The sequence below is a fragment of the Callithrix jacchus genome, chromosome 8 (assembly GCF_049354715.1).
Source record: "Callithrix jacchus isolate 240 chromosome 8, calJac240_pri, whole genome shotgun sequence".
NCBI lineage: Eukaryota > Metazoa > Chordata > Mammalia > Primates > Cebidae > Callithrix > Callithrix jacchus.
Genome location: NC_133509.1, coordinates 40842347 through 40853101, shown reverse-complemented (window position 1 = coordinate 40853101; position 10755 = coordinate 40842347).

The window sequence follows — 10755 nt, the reverse complement described above, 5'->3', positions numbered from 1 at the left end:
AGACAGGTTTATACGAAACCTGACATGGTGATGTATAGACAGGGTGATGTAGGGAGGCTGGTCTCGAAATTCTGACCTCAGGTGATCCACCCACTTCAGTCTACCAAGGTGCTGAGATTACAGGCATGAGCCACACCACACCCATCCCAATTTTCTATTTTCCAGCTAACATTGCTTTACAGACAAAATGCAGATTGGCCCATCCAGAAGATCAGAATCTCTCAGTATGTCTCAATACCTTATATAGCTCCTTGCTTTTCAATCTCCTGCATAGCCTCCTTGTCCTAATTCTTTCATCAACTTCCCCCTTCATCCTCCTCCTCATTAATCTATTAATCATTCAGTCACGGTAAGGGATCTTAATGTTTGGAAGAAACCAGCTTTGTACAGGAAGAATAGAAATCCCCTGTGTAGGGCAATACTGTCAGTTAAAAATTAAATAGATTTTGTTATTTAAAAAACAATCAAAGTTTTAAAGTTATTTCAATAGCGTTATAAATCATGACAATTATATTCACAGGGATTTTTATTTTTGCTGTGTCTCTTGACCCCCGAAAAAAAGTTTTAAGGAAGATAAGATTTATTTGGTCAAAACATTTGACATTTACTTCATTACTCCGTGCACTAAATTCTCTCTAAATAAATTCCATACTGATCTGACTTTCCCCATGAAAATCTGCACAGTGAACTCCTAGTTTATTATCCCTACTTGAAAAGGGTAATTTAATAAGGCATCAGTACAAATACTTAATTGTGCAATGGCTATCGACAATGCCTTTAAACAGTTGCATATTTGCCAGATTTAGCTAATGGAAGTAGAATTGCCACTTAATGTCTCAGCTTGCACTGGTGGAAAATAAATTGTATCTGACATTCCTTTGGCTTTTAAAGGACATACTTAGATAATATTTACAGTCAAATTGATCTATTGTTGCATTTATGTTTTCTTGGGTTTAAAAACAGGATCAAATGGGTTCTAAAGGATAATATTTCTTAGTATCTGCTCAGTTTGGAATGCTTTTGCACATACATGCCTCATTTAGTGGGTGTCTAAGCAAGATCTAAATATCTGAATGAGAAATAGACATTTCAACCAGGCAAACAGCTGTTTTAGCCACAGCTCAAAGACTCAGTTGTGTGGAAGATCAGCTGGTCAGTGAGCAGGGCTGCTGACTTTCATGGAACCATATAGACAGAACTTGCTTTACTAACCCACCTGCCACACGCTGTGACCAGGAAGAAGAAAGAGGTCAGAGAAGAGAACCAGTATTTCAACATCCAATACTTGCCAGGCACTCTTCCAAGTACAATATGTTACGCATTCATGCCTAAAAACAATACTATGAGCTACAGTATTATCTTAGTATTTTTCTTTAGGCTTCTACTATTTCTGTGAAGTTCAAACACAGGCAACTCTTATTATTATTGATGGTATTGAAAATCAGGACCACGTTTGCCTTAGGAGGTAGTAACTGGAAGCTAGCACTAGGGGACTGCTTGGGTACACCACGGTGTTGCATCTCCTGGTCAGAGTGCTGACTACATTGATGTGTTTATGGATAGGTATGCATAACATTAGTCGGCCCAGGTTGCCATAACAAAATATCATAGATTGGGTGGCTCAAACAACAAAATTTATTTTCTCACAACTCTAGAGGCTTCAGATTCCAAGATCCATGAGTAAGTATGGTTGACTTCTAGTGAAAGCTCTCCTTCTGGCTTGCAGTTGGCTGCCTTCTATGTTCTCATGAAAGAGAGAGAGAGAGAGAGAGAGAGAGAGAGAGAGAGAGAGAGAGAGAGAGAGAGAGTCTCTTCTTACAAGGCTACCAGTCCTACGGGATTAGGACCCCACTCTTAGGATTGCATATAAATTTAACTGTCTCCTAAAAACCCTATCTCCAAACATGATCACGGGAGTTAGAGCTTCAACATACGAACTGTGAGAAGACAATTTGGTTCATAGCATCTGTCTATCCAAACGGCTTTCAAAATAGAAAACATGACCATCATCCTAGAAAGTTGCCTTTTCTCACCCACAGAGGTGGTCACTGTTCTGATTTTATGCACCGTAAGATGGTTTTAACCATTCTGGGACTCCACATTAATGGAATCCTACGGTAGGTATTCTTATATAAGGCTCCTTTTACTCAATACGTTTTCAAGGCCTATCTGTATTGCACGTATCAGTAGTTTGTTCCTTTTTATTCCTGAGGAGTATCACTTTGTATGCATATACCACATTTTGTTGACCTGATCTCTTATTAATGGACATATGGGTCATTGCCAGCTTGAGGCTATTGTGAATATGGTTTCCATAAACATTCTTTTAGTAGTATGACTCTTGTAATAGACATGTTTCTATTTCTCTTGGATAAATACCTAGGGGTGGAATTGCTGGGCCTTAAAGCATTTATATGGCATTATTATCTTGATTTCAGCATGATATATGATAAATTTTCATATATCCTTGTGACAAAGAAAAAGAAGTTAGAGATTTTGAGATCAGAGTTAGGAAAAATTATATCTGAACAAATATCTTTTCTCAAAGTATTAATCAGAATCAAAATCAGCCAGAAAATAGATCTTTAATTATAAGCTCTGGGACCTAGGCCTATGCCCTAATAATCAATATTCTTTTCCTTTTTTTATTGCATTTTAGGTTTTGGGGTACATGTGAAGAACATGCAAGATTGCTGCATAGGTACACACCTGGCAGTGTGATTTGCTGCCTTCCTCCCCATCACCTCTATCTGGCATTTCTCCCAATAGGTATCTCTCCCCAACTCCCCACCCCCTACTGTCCCTCCCCTATTTCCCCCCAACAGACCCCAATGTGTAGTGCTCCCCTCCCTGTGTCCATGTGGTCTCCTTGTTCAACACCCACCTATGAGTGAGAACATGTGGTATTTGATTTTCTTCTCCTGTGTCAGTTTGCTGAGAATGATGGTTTCCAGGTTCATCCATGTCCCTACAAAGGACACAAACTTATCGTTTTTGATGGCTGCATAATATTCCATGGTGTATATGTGTCACAATTTCCACATAATCAATATTTTTACTGGAACTTAGATAAAGACTCATATTAGACATGCTCAACAAATCTTCAACAGACTTAAAGGGATTGTTGACTCTATAAGTGCCATAACCATACTATTCCCTGATCATGCCATGGACTCTAACCCATTATCCCTTGTACTGTTTTCCCCTCCCTGAAAACTATAAGTTCATTGTGGGCCATCATTCTAGTATGGCAAATTTTCAAAAATACCTAATGCAAATTTAGAATTATAGGAAATACATCAAAGTTGCTGATAGTCTCTCTGGTTTTTACATCAAGCCACATTTAACTTTATGATGAGGCATGCAAATGCAAGGAAAAAATCAGAAAAAGGATTTTAAGAATTTCTTTGGAGAAAATATCTACAATACAGAGATGAATCTGAATTTTTCTTAATAAATTTTCTTCACCAGCCCTAACACATAGAGTCTAATATGAGTCCTTACAACCATGCACTATTGTGGTCTCAGACCAAGAGCTAAGTGAGAAGAGTTAAGCTGGCCTTGCTTAACTCTTGAGACCCTCATGGACTCAAAATTTGGTTTTGGTGTAACATTGAGGATTTGAATTGAAATTCTTCTTATTTCAGCCTTGCGTTTGGTACTACATTTCTCTAGATGCCCAACCAGTCTTCATCAAGTCCTAAAAAAAGGAAAGGAAGCTAGCAGATCTTTCTCTACACTGTCACAGACAGAAACATCCTTCACTCCTCTCACCCTCCCATACCTAGAAAAATAATGAGGAAGATGTGAGATATAAAGCCAAAGTCTATTGTTCTCAGTTTATTGTAATATGTAAAATGTGTACCTAGAAGTAGACTTGTTACTCACGTGATTTCACATTCTATATCCTCAATCAATCAGCAAAATTTTACATTGAAAAAAGAACTGATCAACCTAGAGTTAAAAGGCAGCTCAACAAAAGGCTTTGATATGGCATTTCAAATTTAACAATATTCTAGAGAATGCCTCTGAATTGCTTGGTCAACTATTTCAATCAATTCATTATATAATAATGAATCAATGCCTTAGATTCAACCACCATATCTGCCCATAATTTTCAGAATATTCATGGGAGCAATACAGCTCATCTAATTCTGATGAGGTATCTCACCTAAAACATGCCACTGGACACCAAGGGATATCAAAGAGGACTCAACAAAGTCAATTATTATTCCTAGCAAATAAACTCATAGTACCTACCTAACTGGATATAAGATATAAAACTTTAGGATCTCATATGCAGTTTTATTGATTTGTGTAACAAAATTGTCAGAATACCCCATGGCCTATATTAATTAACTCATTCATTCATTCATTCTACAAATAGTTTTTGTTAAAGAGATGAAGTCTCCTATGTTGTCCAGGCTGAATTCAGTAGCTATTCACAGATGCAACCTCAAACTCCTGGGCTGAAGCAATCCTCCTGCCTCAGTCTCCCAAGTGGCTAGAACTACAGGCACTATACAAATACTTTTTGAGTATTGACAAGGTGCCAACACATGCGGTGCTTCACCCTGACTGTCCATTTTCTAGTCAGTTAGCACAAATCTTTGAGTAGCTAGTTGGATACATTTTACTGTTAATTCAATTTTATTTTAGGAACAAGTTGTAGATAGATTCTTTTGTTTGCAAGAAAATGCACCAAATACTTCAGAAAAGGGGAGATTAAATATACATCGGTCTAAAACTGACAAGTTGTTGAGAAATGACGTGGCACTGCAGACCAGTAATTCTTGCCATTTTTCATTGGCAATATAACCCTCTGATTCTTCATAAATATGATGCATTCCCCTGTCTTTGTTGGGCAGTTTCCTTTCCTTATTCATAAGGAAAATTCTTTCTTGCTCCCTCACAACTTTGGTGTGTGATCATTTTGCCACAATCATGAAGTCAACTTTGTTATGGATAGCAGCTACGTTTCTCAGAACATCCTTCTCTGTATGGGTCTAAGTTAGAGTTGATCAAATAGCTATCAAAAATACTTATAAATAAATGTAGTCAAATAAGTGAAAGATCTCTACACTGAAAACTATAAAATATTGATGAATAAAGTTAAAGAAGACACAATAAATGGAGAGAAATCCCATGTTCATGGATTGGAAGAATTAATATGGTTAAAATGTCCATACTATCCAAAGCTATCTATAGCAATGCAATCCCTATCAAAGTTCCAAAGTTCCTATGACATAATTCACAGAAATTGGAAAAAATTCAAAAATTTGTATGGAAGCAAAATAGACCCAGATACATAAAGCAATCTTGGGGGAGGGGAACAAAGCTGAGGGCATTGTACTACATGATTTAAAAACCTACTACAAGGTTATATCAATCAAATAGCATGGTACTGGCATGAAGACAGACACATAAATGAATGGAAAAGAATAGGGAGTTCAGAAATAAATCTACATATTTATGATCAATTTATTTTCAACAAAGCTGCCAAAAACACACAATGGGGAAAGGACAGTCTCTTCAATAAATGCTGCTAGAAAAACTGGATTTCCACATGCAAAAAAAAAAATGAAACTAGACCCTCATCTCACATCAATTACAAAAACCAACTCAAAAAGAATTAAATACTTTAAACATAATACCAGAAACTAGGAGAAAACAGAGGAAAAGCTCCATGACATTTATCTGGGAAATAATTTTTTGGATATGAGCTTGAACACATAGGCAACAAAAACAAAAATGCACTAATGGGATTACATCAAACTAAATAGCTTCTGTATTGCAAAGGAAACAGTCAACAGTGAAAAGACAACCTCCAGAATGGAGAATGCATTTTTGCAAACCATAAATCTGATGCGGGGTTAATATACACAATGTATCAGGAACTCAAACAAATCAATAATATAAAAACCATCCATTTAAAAGTGGGCAAAGGACCTGAATAGACATTTCTGAAAAGAAGACATACAAATGGCCAATGGGAGCAGTCATGCATTGTTAATGATGGGGATACATCCTAAGAAATGTGTTGTTGGGTGATTTAGTCATTGTGTAAATATTATAGTGTGTTTACACAAATCTAGATGGTATAGCCTATCACACACCTAGGCAATATGGTATAGCCTATTGCTACTAGGTTATAAACCTGTACAGCATGTTACTGTGCTGAATGTTTTAGGGAATGTAATAGAGTGGGAAGTATTTGTGTATCTAAACATATCTAAATATAGAAAAAGTACAGAAAACAATACAGTGCAAAATACATTTTAATGATATACCTCTATAGAACACTTACCATGAGTAAGTTGCTCTGGGTGAGTCAAGGCCTTCACATCCACATCCACTCAGTGAGTGAGTGGTAAGTAGATATGAAGGCCTAGGACATATCTGTATACTACTACAGACTTTATAAACACTGTGCACTTAGGCTACACTAAATTTATTTATTTATTTATTTAGAGACAGAGTATCACTTTGTCACCAAGGCTGAAGTGCAGTAGCATGATCTTGGCTCATTGCAGCCTCCACCTCCAGGTTTCAAACAATTCTTATGCCTCCGAAGTAGCTGGGTTTACAGGCGTGTGCCACCGGGCCCGGCTATTTTTCTTTTTTTTTTTTTTTGTATTTTTTTTTTAGTAGAGACAGGTTTTCACCATGTTGGCCAGGCTAGTCTCGATCTCCTGACCTCAAGTGATCTGCCCACCTTGGTCTCCCAAAGTAATGCCTGCTGGGATTACAGGCATGAGCCACTGCGCCCAACCAAATTTATTTTTTAAATATTTTTCTTTCTTCAATAATAAGTTAACTTAAGCTTACTATAACTTTTTACTTTATAAACTTTTTAATTTTTTAACTTTGACTCTTTTGTAATAACAGTTTAAAACACAAACACATTGTACAGGCATAAAAATATTTTCTTTCTTTATATCTTCATTCTATAAGCATTTTTAATTTTCTTACTTTTTAAACTTTTTTACTTAAAACTAAGACAAAAACACCAAAATTAGCCTAGCCCCACATAGGGGCAATCTCCAATATCACCATCTTCCACCTCCACATCTCGTCCCACTAGAAGGTCTTCAGGGATAATAACATGTATAGAGCTGTCATCTATGATAATAATGCCTTCTTATGGACTACCTCTTGAAGGACCTACCTGAGACTGTTTTAAAAGCTAACTATTTTTTTAAAAACAGAGTCTCACTCTGTCATTGGGCTGGAGTGCAGAAGCGTGACCTTGGCTTACTGCAACTTAGGCCTCCTGGGTTCAAGTGGTTCTTCTGCCTCAGCCTTCTGAGTAGCTGGGACTACAGGCAACTGCCACCACACCTGGCTAATTTTTTTACTTTTAGTACAGATGGGGTTTCATCATGTTAGCCAGGATGGTCTCAATCTCCTGACTTCGTGACTCATCCATCTCAGCCTCCCAAAGTGCTGGGATTACAGACATGAGCCACTGCACCTGGCCAGCTAACTTATTTTCTATAAGTAGAAGGAATATTCTATAAAATAATAATAAAAACAGTAAATGCATAAACATGTTTTTACATTATTAATAAATGATATCAACTAATCAATTATCAAATAATTGTTTTAATAGATAATAATAGTTTTTATTACCATTATCAAATACTATGTACTATCTATAATTACATGTGCTATATTTTCATGACTGACAATGCAGTGGGTTGTTTATAATAGCATCACCCCAAACACATGAGTAATATGTTGTGCTATTATGTCACTATGTGATAGGAACTTTGTAGTTCCATTATAATCTTATGGGACAATTATTGTATATGCAGTCCTTCATTGACAGAAACATCATTATGCAGTGCATCACTGTATATGAAAAAAAGTTCAACATCTGAGAAATGTAAATCAAAACTACAATGAGATATAACCTCACACCTGTCCAGATGGCCATTATCAAAGAGTCAAGAGGCCAGGCACAGTGACTCACATCTGTAATTCTAGCACTTTGGGAAGCTGAGATGGGATGATTGCTTCCTGGGCAACATAGTGAGACCTCATCTTTAGGAAAAAATGAAATAATTAACCAAGAGTGGTGGCATGTGCCTGTAGTCCCAGCTACTTGAGCTGCTGAGGCAGGAAGGCCACTTGAGACCAGGCATTCAAAGTGACTTGTCTCTACTAAAAAAAAAGGAAAGAAAAATAGCTGGACCTGGTGGCACATACCTGATCATGCCACTGCACTCCAGCCCAGGTGACAGTGAGACCCTGTCTCAAAAAAGCAATTTTTTAAAAAGTCAGAAGATATCACTTGTTGGTGAGAATGTGGAGAAAAGGGAATCCTTGCACACTGTTGGTGGGCATATAAATTAGTATAGCTATTATGGAAGACAATACAGCACTTCCTCAAAAAATTAAAAATAGAACTACCATATGATCAAGCAATCTCACATTTGGTTAGATAGCCAAAGGAATTAAAATCTGTAGGTCAAAGAGATAGCTGCATTTCCATGTTCATTGCAGCGCTATTCACAATAGCTAACATATGAAATCAACCTACGTGTCCATAATCACATGAATGGATAAAGAAAATATGGTACGTATGCATAGTGGAAACTGTTCAGCGTTAAAAAAGAATAAAATCCTGTCATTTGGGTCAGTGTGGATGAACCTAGAGGACATTATGTTACATGAAATAAACCAAGCAGAGAAAGACAAATATTACAAGGTCTCACTCATATGTAAAGTGTAAAAAAGTTGAACTCAGAAACAAAGAGTAAAGTGATGATTTCCAGAGACTGGAGGGTGAAGAAATTGAGAAGATGTTGGTCAAACAGAAAAATTTCAGTTAGACAGAAGGAATAAGTTCAAGAGATCTATTAACTGCAGTACATCATAATGACTACAGTTAATAACAATATACTGTGTATTTGAAAATTGCCAAGAGAATAGATGTTAAGTATTCTTACCAAAAAAAAAATAAGTATGTGAAGTAATGCATGTATTAAATATCCTGATTTGGCCATTTCACATTATCTACATATATAAACACATCACGTCATACGGCATAAATATATACAGCGTTTACTTGTCAATATAAATAGTGAGTATTTTAAACAACAATAGGAATCTAGACTATGCAACAGAGAAATAAGCCACAAGGGCAGAAGAGTGGCTAAACACAGACCCAGACAGCAAAGGAAAAAGTCAATCAGGAATAAGTTAGGTGTGTTTTGAGATGGGAAATTCAAAGTCACTTGAAAAAGAGAGACAGCCCAAACTTTTCATGTTTTCTCTTCCCCAAGTTTTCCCTAAAGCCAAGGCTTATGAAAGAAGGATTAAGACAATGTGAGTTCTCAAAATCAAGAGAAGGGAATAAAGGGCATTACTGGTCCCTGGGAACAAACTGGATGGTCTTTCTTCAGAAGTGGAGGAAGACTACCTAAGACAATATTGTTTTTTCATATGAAAAAATTAGTAGCAGTGAATTTGTACAAGAGTTTGCATTTTTAGAACGCTTGTTTTTGCAATGATTCGGTGTCTATTTTTCTTTTTTTTTAATTATACTTTAAGATCTGGGGTACATGTGCAGAACATGCAGGTTTGTTACATAGAAATACATATGCTATGGTGGTTTGCTGCATCCAACACCCATCATCTGCATTAGGTATTTCTCCTAATGCTATCCCTCCCCTACCCTCCAACCCCCAAACAGACCCCAGTATGTGATGTCCATGTGTTCTCATTGTTCAATTCTCACTTATAAGTGCGAACATGCAGTGTTTGATTTTCTGTTCTTGTGTTAGTTTGCTGAGAATGATGATTTCCAGATTTATCCATGTTTCTGCAAAGGACATGAACTCATCCTTTTTTATGGTTACATAGTATTTTGTAGAAAATAATGCAGAAGAGTGGATCATGTACTTTGGCCCTGCTTCTTCTCATCTGAACCTTAAGGGCATCAGTATCTTTTAGCTCAAGAATTCAGATGCCATAGTTCATCTAGTGGCAGGTAACCAGAGCAGAATGTTTAATTCAATCCTATGGAGTGAGATTCCACCTTTGAAAACAACAAATTTTACAAACATGAAGTACTATAGCCAAAGCATACAACAGCCAAGCAGACTTGGCTTTGGCTAAATTTATTATTTCTCACAATTATATGCAATTAATAACTGAAAGTGAAAATCAGACTGTTTATATATATCAAAAAAAACTTCTTAAAATATTTTTTCCCTTCATATTATATTATGCTTCTAGATTGGCAGACAGGATAAATTTTATCCTTAGTATGCTAAAGGGTATTTTTAAAATTCAGTAATATTCTGGAAGAATCAAAAGTGCCAAGTGTTTACATAATTGAGTTGAACAACTGTTATTAAATCAGTGGCAGAGGTTATCTTTTTCGATCACAGGTAGTTTGGATAAGTAGTAAAACTATTTCAAATTCCCATGGAGTCTACACCAATAGTAAAACTTCCATTCCTGTAACTACAAAATGCCCGAGGGGATGATAACAGCTTTCTCTTCCTCCTCCTGTTTTTCAAAAAACTAGTAATAAAAAAATCACAACAAGAAGTAATGAAAATCTGCAGAATAAGGTCCCATGTACACACCCTAAGAAGGCAGGGTTTATGAGGATTTTCTTATTCCAACTGGGGATTGTTTAAAGTGGTGGATTCTATTGTAACCCCAATTGGAGAGACAGGTTTAGAGTAACAAAATTTCATCCAAATTCAGAAAATCAGAACATGAAACAAACAGGTCAGA